The sequence below is a fragment of the Triticum dicoccoides genome, chromosome 7B (genome assembly GCF_002162155.2).
Source record: "Triticum dicoccoides isolate Atlit2015 ecotype Zavitan chromosome 7B, WEW_v2.0, whole genome shotgun sequence".
Taxonomy (NCBI): domain Eukaryota; kingdom Viridiplantae; phylum Streptophyta; class Magnoliopsida; order Poales; family Poaceae; genus Triticum; species Triticum dicoccoides.
In genome coordinates, this window is record NC_041393.1 from 536,881,369 (window position 1) to 536,894,415 (window position 13,047).

The following is a 13,047-nucleotide window of genomic DNA, read 5'->3' on the forward strand; positions in this document are numbered from 1 at the left end:
TTTGGATTTTCTTACGATGGATGAAGGAATAAGAATAAGAAAAAGGCTAATCTTGGGGATGCCCAAGGCATTCCAAGGAAATATTCAAAGAAGTAGCAAGAAACTAAGCTTGGGGATGCCCCCGAGTGGCATCCCCGCTTTCTTCTAACGACCATCGGTATTTTACTTGAAACTATATTTTTATTCGTAACATGATATGAGTTTTGCTTGGAGCTTCTTGTATGATATGAGTCTTTGCTTGTTTTTCTTTGTGTATTAAGTGTCGAATCCTTTCTGGACACACCCTTTTTAGAGAGCCAAAAATTATGCTATGCTTGCTCTTGTGCTTGACTTAAATTTTTAGAGCCATGGACTTGCTCTAGTACTTCACTTATATATTTTTGAGAATGGTGTGCTTTGTTAATTTTGAAGAAATGCTCCAATGCTTCACTTAGATTTATTTGGGAGTTATTAATTTTTGAAGAAATTCTCTCTTGCTTCACTTAGATTAATTTGAGAGAAAGAGAAAAAAATTACGCTCATGATCTTCACTTATAATTGTTTGAGCTTACCAAATGTAACATATGAACATAGTTCCAAAGTGATAGGTATCCAAGGAGGATATAATAAAAACTTTCATGAAGATCATTGGACAAAATAAACTTGATTCTTAGTAATTGTTTTGAGATATGACGATATGATATGTGAGTCATGTTGATGAGTAATTGTAATTTAGTAAGAATATTGATGTTAAGGTTTGTGATTTCCTATGCAAGCACGAAAGTCAATAGTTATGCAGTGAAATTTATATCCTACTTATGGTGCATTATTCAGTGTTACTTATGCTTAATGGTTGGGTACGATATTTTTTGCTTTTTGGTTGGTCGCTTCTCAATCTTTTTGCTAGCCTTAATTTTGCACTAAGTATGATCACTACTTGTGCATCCAAAACCCTTTTAACCAGTTTTGTCATATGAGTCCACTATACCTACCTATATGCGGTATTTCTATGTCGTTCAAAGCAAATTTGCATGTGCCATCTCTAGTGTTCAAAATAAATTTTTCTTTTCTGTGCTCTACTACTCGCGAGGTGGTAAAGGGTAGCCAATATTTTCCATGCTAGATGTGTTATTCTCACGATGAGTTTTTATTCACTTGTCATTGCACGAGAGTACGACAAAGGTACTAGGGATTCCCAGTACCGAAATGAAAAATGAATTTACTTTATGTTGTCAAATAATAAATTCCTTGGAAAGTGTTGGTATGGAAGGCACCCGTGGATACAGCTAGCCATGGAAAGTGAAAGTTATGGTAGAAAAAGGAATAAACTTTATTTTCTGTTTGGTAACCACGTATGATGTATCTAGCATGGAAAGTGTTGGGATGCTCCAAGTCGTTTTCGTTGGTAGGAAAAGTATGCCTCTCAAAAATAACTTTATCTCTCAATTTAAGCTTTCAGCCTTGGCACCTCTACAAATCACTACTTCCCTCCGCGAAGGGCCTTCCTTTTACTTATGCAATTTTTATTTTGAATTTGAGTCTCCATCTTCTCTTATAAAGCACCAACTAAGGGGCACTATGATCGTATTTGAGCATTGGGTGTAGCTAATATTTGAGTGTGTTTCATGAATGGATCAATGATTGAGCATGACGGGCTAGGGATAACTTGCTTTAGTGTTGATATTTTGAAAGACATGGTTGCTTGATGGTATGCTTGAGTATTAAAGTCTTCATGTCAAAACTAGACTATTGCTTTGAATCATATAAAAGAAAAGAATGTGATGAACATGTTAGGCAGCATTCCACATCAAAAAATCTGTTTTTATCATTTACCTACTCGGGGACGAGCGGTAATTAAGCTTGGGGATGCTGATATGTCTCCAATGTGTCTATAATTTTTTTATTGTTCCATGCTATTATATTATCATTCTTGGATGTTTTACAATCATTTTATAGTCATTTTATATCATTTTTTGCTACTAACCTATTGACATAGTGCCAAGTGCCATTTGTGGTTTTCTGCATGTTTTTTACATCGCAGGAAATCAATATCAAACGGAGTCCAAATGCCATGCCACTTTACGATGATTTTTTATGGACCAAAAGGAAAAAGTTGGGCCCTAGTTGCACCTGGGGGGAGTCCCGAGGAGGGGACAACCTACCAGGGCGCGCCAGGAGGCCCAGGCGCACCTGGTGGGTTGTGCCCACCTCGGGTGCCCCGGGACCGCCTCTTTGCTCTATAAATACCGTAGAGGAGTCGACGAAATATTCATACAGCCGCCGTAGAGTCCAAAACCACCAGATCCAATCTAGACACCATCATGGAGGGGTTCACCACTTCCATTGGTGCCTCTCCTATTATGCGTGAGTAGTTCTTTGTAGACCTACGGGTCCGTAATTAGTAGCTGCATGGCTTTCTCTCTCTCTATCTCTTGATTATCAATACAATGGTCTCTTGGAGATCCATATGATGTAACTCTTTTGGCGGTGTGTTTGTTGGGATCCGATGAACTATGAGTTTATTATCAGATCTATGTTTTTATCCATGAAAGTTATTTGAGTCTTCTTTAATCTCTTATATGCATGATTGCTTATAGCCTCATATTTCTTCTCCGATATTTGGGTTTTGTTTGGCCAACGTGATCTATTTATCTTGCAATGGGAAGAGGTGCTTTGTAGTGGGTTCGACTTACGGTGCTTGGTCCCAGTGATAGAAAGGGAACCGACACATATGTATCATTGCTACTAAGGATAACAAGATGAGATCTATATCTGCCACAATAGATAAACGGATCTCGTCTACATCATGTCATCGTTCTTATTGCATTACTCCGTTTTCTCATGAACTTAATAGACTAGATGCATGCTTGATAGCGGTCGATGTGTGGAGTAATAGTAGTAGATGCAGGCAGGAGTCGGTCTACTAATCTTGGATGTGATGCCTATATAATGATCATTGCATGGATATCGTCATGATTATTCGAAGTTCTATCAATTGCCCAACAGTAATTATTTTCCCACCGTTTGCTATTTTTCTCGAGAGAAGCCACTAGTGAAACCTACGGCCCCCGGGTCTTCTTTTCATCATATTTTCCTTTGCGGTCTATTTTCTCTTGCATTTATTTTCAGATCTATTAAACCAAAAATACAAAAATACCTTGCTGCAATTTATTTCTTCCGTGATCTATTTATCCAATCTACAAATTTACCTCACATCCTTTTCCTATCTTGAGGCGCCGTACCCCGAGAGGGATTGACAACCCCTTTAACACGTCAGGTTGCGAGGTGTCGTTATTTGTGTGCAGGGGCTGTTTATGTTATGTTGCTTGGTTCTCCTACTGGTTCGATAACCTGGGTTTTATATCTGAGGTAAATACCTACTGCCATTGTGCTGCATCATCCCTTCCTCTTTGGGGAAATACCGATGTAGCTTCAAGCGACATCAGCGCCCGGCGTCCCACAACAATAGTTCTGGGGGCCGATGATGGTCAAACACCTTGGTGAATTTGTCTGGCAGCCTCTGCGATGAGGATTAAATCCAAGTTTTGAAACTTCAAATAACCAAACCGACTTGAGTCAGTTTGGGTGTTTCAAGTTTCAACACTAGGCTTTTAATCGTCATCACAGAGGCTGCAAGACAAATTCGCATAGGTGTTCGACTGCCATCGACCCCAAGAACTGTTGTTGCGGGACGTCGGACGCCAGCGTCACTTGTGGGACATGGATGTAGTGTTAAACACCGACAGTCGCATATATCTCTCACCGACGATACTTGTTATTTAGGGTTCCATCGATGTCGAGGAACCCTCTAACCCGCTCGTCCCCGGGCTCCCTCTGGTATGGCGATGCACGGTCGACGGATCAGCACTCGGACTGGGGAATTCTCGGCATGGGCGACGGTGTTGGGACTGGCTAGACCCACTGGCTCCACCATCTATCCCCTCGGCGACCGGCGATCCATGACCCTCTTCCTTTTTTTCCTTTTTCCTCTTCTTCTACTCATTCTTCTTTTTTTCAACTTTCTTCCTCTTCTAATTATCTAAACCTAAACCTAGCACTAACCTAAACCTACCACTAACCTAAACCTATTAATAACATCTAAACCTAAACAGCAAAGAACAGTAGAAAAAAACAAAAAAGCTCACCTTGGCTCCGATGGTGGTGGAGAAGGTGGTGGGCGACCTGAGGGCGGGGTGTCAGGTCGCCGGGGCGCCTTGGGGTCAAGAGCGGTGGGGGTTGGGGGTCAGGGGCGGGGGTGGCTCGGGCACGGGGCGGCGGCACGGGTAAGGTGAGGGTAGAGAGAGAGGGGTGGGGCGCGGGCGCTGGGCGCTTATTAGTTAGGTAACAACTCTTTGCCGTCTGCTAGCAGATGACAAAGAGCCTAGCTAGTGGGGTGGGGCCAGGGGAAACGGCCATTAGGTTGGCCACTTTCTTTGCCGTCTTCTAGTAGACGACAAAGAAGCTTTGCCATCTACTAGCAGACGGCAAAGAAGCTTTGCCGTCTGCTAGCAGACAGCAAAGAAGCTTTGTCGTCTGCTAGCAGACGACAAAGAAAGTGGCTGTTAGGTCGTCCTCGTTAGGGGGCCACCCACCCTATTTGCCTTCTGCTAGCAGAAGAGAAAGCTTCTATGCCGTCAGCCGTCAGCTAGCTGACGGCAAACATGATCTTTGCCATTAGCTCATTCTTTGCCGTCAGTTTTACGTAAGCTGATGGCAAAGACATTCTTTGTCGTCAGCTAGCGGACGGCAAAGAGCTGGCTGACGGCAAAAAACGTGATTCCAGTAGTGCTAGTGTCAGTTCCTGTTTTTGCCTATTTTATTGTTTCATAGAAAAACAGTACCAAACAAAGTCCAAACATGATGAAACTTTACGGTGATTTTTTATGGACCAGAAGCGACTCTAGAAGCTTCGAGGGGAGGCCAGAAGACTTACGAGAGGGCCACAAGCTCAGGTGGTGTGCCCCCTCGCCCCCAAGGGCACACCACCTGAGCTTGTGGGCCTCTCGTAGATCCATTTGACCTAGTTTCACTTCTATAAATTCCCATAAATCTCAAAACCACCAGAACAAGACACGAAACAATTATTCCGCCACCGCAAGCCTCTGTTCTTCCGCGGTCCCATCTGGAGGCATCCGTCGGTACTTTGTCGGAGGGGGAATCAATCATAGATGGCTTCTACATCAACCTTGTTGCACCTTCGATGATTTGTGAGTACTTCAGCACAGACCTACGGGTTCGTAGTGATTAGCTAGATGGCTTCTTCTCTCTCTTTGATCTTCAATACAATGTTCTCCTTGGAGTTCTATTCGATGTATTCTTATTTTGACGTGTGTTTGTCGGAATCCGATGAATTGTGCGTTGATGATCAGATTATTCATTGAAAGTAATTCAATCTTTTCTGAACTTTCTTATTTGTAATTGTTATTGCTATGTAATGCTCTCTGATCTATCTGTTTGGTTTGGCCAACTAGATTGATTTATCTTCAGCAGGAGTGGTGCATAGTAGTAAGTTCAATCTTGCGGTGTCCTCACCTCATGATAGAAGGGGTAGCGAGACACGTACTTGTATTGTTGCTACTAAGGAGAAAATGATGGGGTTCAATCATATTGCTTGGTTTTATTATGTCTACATTATGTCATCTTACTTAAGCCGTTACTCTATTTTTCATGAACTTAATACCATAAATGCATACTGGATAGCGATCGATTGCTGGAGTAATAGTAGTAGATGCAGCCAGCGGTAGGTCTACTTGTCACGGACGTAATGATTATGTACATGATCATGCCATAAATAACGTCATAACTATGCATTTTTCTATCAATTGCCCAACAGTAATTTGTCTACCCACCGTATGCTATTTTATGAGAGAAAAGTCTCTAGTGAAAACTATGGCCCCAAGGTCTATTTTAATCATATTACAAAAACCAAAAATAATTTGCTGCGATTTATTTACTTTTATTTTACTTTACAATTTATCTATCACCTACTATCAGATTTGATCCTTGCAACTAACGAGTACAAGGGGATTGACAACCCTCTTGCCCGCGTTAGGTGCAAGTTTTGCTCTTGTGTGTGTAGGTATTGTCGACAGTTGTTTGGGTGAATCTCCTATTGGTTCGATAACCTTGGTTATTTACTAAGGGAAATACTATCCACTACTATATTGCTTCATCCTTCATCCTCGGGGAAAATTCCAACGCAGCTCACAAGTAGCATTGTGCCACCCTGTGGGTTTTTCCCTTACTTTTCGGCTTTGCTCGTTTTTGCCCTTAGAATTTTCTCTCAGGTTGTTTGTGTGCCCTTTAACCGTTTGGCCTATACTTTGAAAATTCATGACAAATTCACACGAGCTCATAAAAATACAAATAAGATATCAAAATGTTAAGAAAAATATTACCTTTATGTGCATGTCAATTGCATTCTAGAAAGAAGTAATATTTAAACTACTTCAGGTTATTAATGTTATTAACATTATTAAACATAAAAAGGTATAAAAAATATGTATTCATGAATAATCATGGAATGCAAATATAGGCAATGTTTTCTAGGCATTCTGATATCTTATTTGCATTTTTCAAGTTCATATGAATTTTGTTATGGATTTTCAGACGACTTTGACCATTACATTGAAAATTCATAACAAGTTTATATGAACTCAGAAAAATGCAAATAATATATCAAAATGTTCAGAAAACATAAACTATATTTTCCTATCATTTTTATTCCTGAAAAAGCATAAACTTTTTATGTTTAACAATGTTGATAACATGAACAACCTCATGTAGTTTAAACAATACTTTTTTCCTAAATGCAAATGACATGCACATAAAGGTAATGCTTTTCTGAACAATTTCATATCCTATTTGCATTTTTATGAGTTCACATGATTTTTTTATGAATTTTCAAAGTATTGGTAAAATGGTCAAACTTTTTATGAATTTTTTTATGTTTAACAAGGTAATGCTTTTCTGAACAACAACAACAACAACAACAACAACAACAACAACAACAACAACAACAACAACAACAACAACAACAACAACAACAACAACAACAACAACAACAACAACAACAACAACAACAACAACAACAACAACAACAACAACAACAACAACAACAACAACAACAACAACAACAACAACAACAACAACAACAACAACAACAACAACAACAACAACAACAACAACAACAACAACAACAACAACAACAACAACAACAACAACAACAACAACAAGAAGTGTGAGTTAGTAGTGCACGCGCCTAAGTGATTCTGAATCTAGTAGTGCACGCGCCTAAGTGATTCTGAATCTAAAACAGAAAGTTTCAGATTCCGCTTTGCCAGTGTGAGTTATCTTCGGTGTTGTTTAGTGTCAGTTATCTTCAGTTTCAACTTCAGTGACTTGAAAAAAATCCCAAACTATTTTTGATATGTATGTAATGCTATCTATGATGCCTCCTATGTGAAACAGAAACTACCTAATGGTATGTAACATATATGTTTGGATGTTGTTTAAATCTCATATAGGATTTTAAACTAGCTTTCAGCAACAATTTAGGATAAAAAGACAGATATAAAATTGATCATACTTAGATGATATGGTTCTTAACTTAGCATTAGGGACATTACACCTAGCATAATCTTATAGCATTAGAGATCAGGGGCATTATATCACCCACAGCACAACAAAAATGATTTGAAACCATATGTAGTTCATAGGCAGTTCATAGCTAATACTAGTACTAATATGCATATCTGCATCACAGTTCTAGGCCAGTTATATACATAGGCCTCATATTTACTTACCAACCATAAGTACCACGTCACTTCTTCATGACAACTTCTTTGATCTTGTCTAGCTTTTCCTTGCACCCATGACCAGCCTTCAGGAGCTCAACAATGACATGATCCAACTCCTTCTTCTCTTCTTTAAGGAGATCTTTGTCCACCTCTATCTCCTTCATGGCCTTCCTTCTGTTATGGATTATATCAACTTGACTCTGCGGGGTGCACCTCTTCTCTTTTTTCAACTTAAACTCTTCCATTTGAAGCTCATTGACTATCTGGCTTATGTAATCCATGTCATGAGATTTTTTGTCCATCATGATAATCAAACAACTTGGATACATCATCCACAAGCTGGTTGTATGGATTACCCAGAGAATCAAGCTCCTTGTTCAGTTTTGCCACCTCTCTCTGATGAGACTCATTATCCCGGACTCAACCAAGGCTCTTCTCATGATACATATCCTAGAGTTGTTGAGCACCTTTGCAGAATTACAGGCCAAGGGGCATCTACCAACTCCACAACACCACAGTTCACACCATCCTGAAAATTTAGTGACATATTATTGTTAGCTAAACTCAGTCAAATTTATAGTGAGCTATATTGTTCAATAACAAATAAATCCAGAACACTAGTAAAAAAACAAATAAATCCAGAAGAATAAATCATATACCGCATAGCTACACTAACTAGCACAACAATACAATTACAAAAAATTACTCTGTTTCCAGTGCTCCATACTACAATTACATAATTCAGTCATAGCAATGTTGTTACACTTAAGAAAAATTTAGAAGAACAGTAACTAAATAGTACTTTGTTTCTACTACATAGCAAAAAATGATCAAAGCAATGACAACTTAGTTTATTATCTCAGTTACCAACAAATTCAGTTGCTGACTGAATGTAGTAACAAACAAATTCAATTACAAACAAGTTCAGGTGTTGAATAAATTTAGTTACAAAAAAATTCAGTGTTGACTAAAACAATCAAAGAACTAAACTAACACATGAACATTAGCTAAATCCATAGACACGAACACCACACCAGCTCTGTAGTTCAGTTTTCAGTTAATGAAACACCAACAATTTTAGTGTTCTGTTTTCACTATGTAGCACCAAATCAATCTAATAAAACACAAACTATAGTTCCTCTTACCTTGGTAGCACATCCTATGAATCTCTTCTCAGTGTCAATACCATCAAATGCCACAAACTTGCCTGGCCTCTGCCTGTGCAGGATGCGCTTAGGCTCGGATTCAATCACAAGCCCACAGAAACTTGGGTCTATCACAGTGTCGGGAGTTTGCTACAGTAGCAAAAACATATATATCAACCACAACAGCTCGCACATATGAACTTAAATGGAAGAAATCCAACGTAGCTTCAAACTCTAACCCTAGCAGAGGAGAGAAGAGAGTGGGATGACTTACAAAATACTCCATCTGCATGTTGTTGAACTTGTTCATGTACTCGTCATCATCGGAGGTCTCGTTGCAGTTCGGCCATGAAGGCATGCTTGCGCCGCTTCACCTGTGATGCCCCCGATTCAATCATGCACTAATCATACACGCAAATGTGTATGATCGAGATCAGGAACTCACAGGAAGATATCACAACACAACTCTAGACAAAAAAAATAATACAAGTTTTATATTACAAGCCAGGGGCCTCGAGGGCTTGAATACATAGCTTGCTACACAAGACTCAGTGGAAGCAACAATATCTGAGTATAGACATAAGTTAAACAAGGATGCCTTAAGAAGGCTAGCACAAAAGCAACAATGATCGAAGAGGCAAGGCCTCCTGCCTGGGACCTCCTAACTACTCTTGGTCGTCAGTGATCTTCACGTAGTAGAGTCCATCGGCGGTGGCATCTGGCTCCATGGACCTAGCATCTGGTTGCAACAATCGGAAAGAAGAAAGAAGGGGTAAAAGGGGGTAGCAAAGCAACTGTGAGTACTCATCCAAAGTACTCGCAAGCATCAAATCTATACTAAGTATGCATTGGTATCAAATGGAAGGTTTGTATCTGTGGACTGAACTATAGAATGCCAGAATAGAGGGGGGAAGGCCTAGCCTATCAAAGTTGCATCTTCAAGCAGCTCCAAGCATCTTGCAGCATGTAGAAGAGTAAAGAGTAGCATTTTAATATTTAACAAGCATGTTGTAGCATCAATGCCCGGAGATCCTTCCTCGACTCCCTGCAAGAAAGCAATCTCGGAGCCACATATCCATCACATAACTCAAGTATCCATTTCTAGTTATATAAGATCAGGATATAAGTCTGAACGTCCATTACCGTGGACACAGCTATTAATAGATAATCTTCCCTGCTGGGGTGCACCACGTTTTCCAACATGCTTGATTACTCTGGCCAGACACACCTTTCTGGGATCAATGCCCGGCCTCGGAAGATCAACACGTCGTAGCCCTGCCTAGGCTCAACAGAGAGGTCCCCGCCGGTCTACATCCTAAGCACTCCGGGGTCTGGGCCCATCACCCGTTGCACTCCGAATCATTGTGCACAGGGTGCTCCAGGCCACCTCCACTGGGGCGACAACCAGGCTGTGCCGCAATGCTGAACTGGACGTTTGATAAAGCTTCGGCTGATACCATGACATCGAGGCCCATAACTATTCTCGTGTGGTGGCTAGTGCGTAAAGTCCAGAGGCCAACTCAGAACAAATACCCAAACCATTAGTGCATTGGGGGCTCGTGGAGACGAGCAGAGACTCACAATACTGTGACCCTGTTGCCCCGTCTCGTGGACTTACGGCAAGGGCCCAGACTGCCCGGAAGTGCCACATGGCAAATTCGCGGGTGCTCTATGAGCCCGCCCTACTTTCACATCAACTCGCGGGTACCCCTCAGGGCCGACCCGACTTCAATAATGGTCTCAAGTAAAGTCCGGATAACTGTGTGTCCAAACATCAAGGGGAAAACACGAGAAATCACCCTCGGTGGATTCCACTCGATGTAATCATCAAGGTGAACGTAAGAGGAACCACCCTCGAGGTTCACACTTGAGGGGTTGCACGACAGAGTCGTATCAGAAGTGGTTAAGGAGGAATCACCCTCGATGACCACGACCGAATAGCTACACTATAGAGATCTCATCACGAGTGATGTATGAGGTACCACCCTCGGCACTCGATAGTAGCTCTGCAGAGTCGAGCAACAAAAGGGGCGTGATGTGATGTCAGGTGTCGGGCTCTGGTTGTCGATCATGTTGATCAAGTCGTCGATGATGAAGCAGGGGCAACAAGAACAAGGTGGGGGTCACTGATGGATCACTAACCAACCTATACTAAGCAGTTTAGGATAAGCAGATAAGGTACAACAGCAGGTACAAAAGCAGGCTATGCATCAAGATATGAGTTATCAATTACAGTAGCAAAATATAATGCAAGCATGAGAGAATGGAATGGGCAATATCGGGATGATCAAAGGGAGGGCTTGCCTGGAAGCTCCGCTGAAAGGGAAGAAGAGTCGTCAGTGACGTAGTCAATCACAGGGGCATCAACAGCGGTCTCTCTGTCTACCTGAGAAGAAGAAGGGGAAGAAACAGTAAATACAAAGCACACAGATGCATGACATAACAATAAGCGGTGCTAAGGGTGTTCTAACGCAGGGTTACACGATACTGGCGAAGGGGGAAACATCCGGGAAAGTATTCTTGGTTTCGGACGTCTATCGGATAGATGAACTGGAGGGTAAAGGTTGCATGTTCGCTATGCTAGGGACATGTGGCGAATGAACGGACACGTGTTCGGATTTGTCTCGTCGTTTTGAGAAACTTTAATGTACAAAGTTTTTCGATCCGAGTTACGGTTTAATTTACATGATTTTTCAAAGTTTTAAATAATATTCTGGAATTATCTTCAATTCGAAAATAAATAACAAATTGCTACGCGTACCTAGCTTTGCATACACAAAAGTGTACTAGAAGCTGACAGGTGGGCCCGGGGGTCCCAGTTGACCAGTCAACGTTTGACTGGTCAACAGGGGGTGGGGCCCCCTGTCATTGACTCACCTAACTAATTATTTGATTAATAAGGCTAACTAATTAGTGAGTTTAATTGAACTGTTTTAATTAAGTTAATTAATTAATTATATTTACACTTTTTTTGAAAAGGGGGGCCGGTGGGGCCCGTATGCCAGTGGCCCATAGGGCCAACAGGGCGCGGTAGCGGGCGCCTGTGCGCCCGCACGCGGCAACAGAGGGTGTCGGCCAGCGGAGTGAACCCGGGCGGCCAGCACGCGGGGGCGCGGGTTACCAGGCCAGGGGCGCGGCGCACGACGGAGCCCAGGGCCGCGCAGCGAAGCGGCTGGTGGCCTCGAGCGGCGCGGGAGGGGAGGGCGCAACGGCAGCTTAGCAGAGGTGGCAGCAGTAGCAGCGGCAAAAAATCACAGGGAACGAGCGTGTGCAGGCGCAGTGAGGCGGGCCGAAGGCGAGCAAGGCCGGAGCTGGGCACGCGCATGGCGCGGGTGCGCGCGCAGGGGAGCTTGGGCACGGGCGCGGCCAGAGGCAGACGACGGGATGACAGGGGCGCGGGCGTGGGAGCTGAGCTCCGGGTCATGGTAGCCGATGGCCGCTGACCAGGGAGACCGGCAAGCGCATGCGTGGGTGGTAGACGGCGCGGGGGTGGGGTGAGGTGCGAGCGGGCCCGATCTCGCGCGGGCGTCCGGGCGCATAGGCGAGCAGGGGCTATGGGGGCCGCGGCGCTAGGCGGCGGGAAGGTGGCGCGCGGGCATGCAGACGCAGGGCCGCGACATGCGGAGCATCCGCGTGTTCGGCGAATAACAGGGGAAGGCAAAGGGGAAGGGAAGATGGGGGGTCCTCACCCCCAATGTAGTCAAACGGGGGGTAGCGAGGCTCAACGTTGGCCGGTGATGGAGAGGCGGTGACGGGGCAGTCCGGCGGTGACGGGCGGTGCCGGCGACGAGGTTGGCGCGGCTAGGGAGTCTAGCGAGGCGGGGCCCTGTGGAGGCGAGGCATTCGGCAAGGGAGGGGAGGCCTCCAGGCGGCGAGTGGTGGCGGGAGCGCCGCAGGGTCGAGCCTCGATCTAGATCGAGGGGGAGGGAGAGCGAGCAACGTGGGAAGAGTGGGGCAGAGTGGGGATCGAGAGAGATTAGGGTTCAGGAAGTGGGGTTAGGTGTAGGCAGGGGGTGGGCCGGCCTGGTGGCCTGTTGGGCCAGTTGGCCATCTGGGTCAAGGCCCAGCAGGGAGGGGGGCTTTTACTTTTTCACATTTTTAAATCTATTTTCAAATTTTAGCTA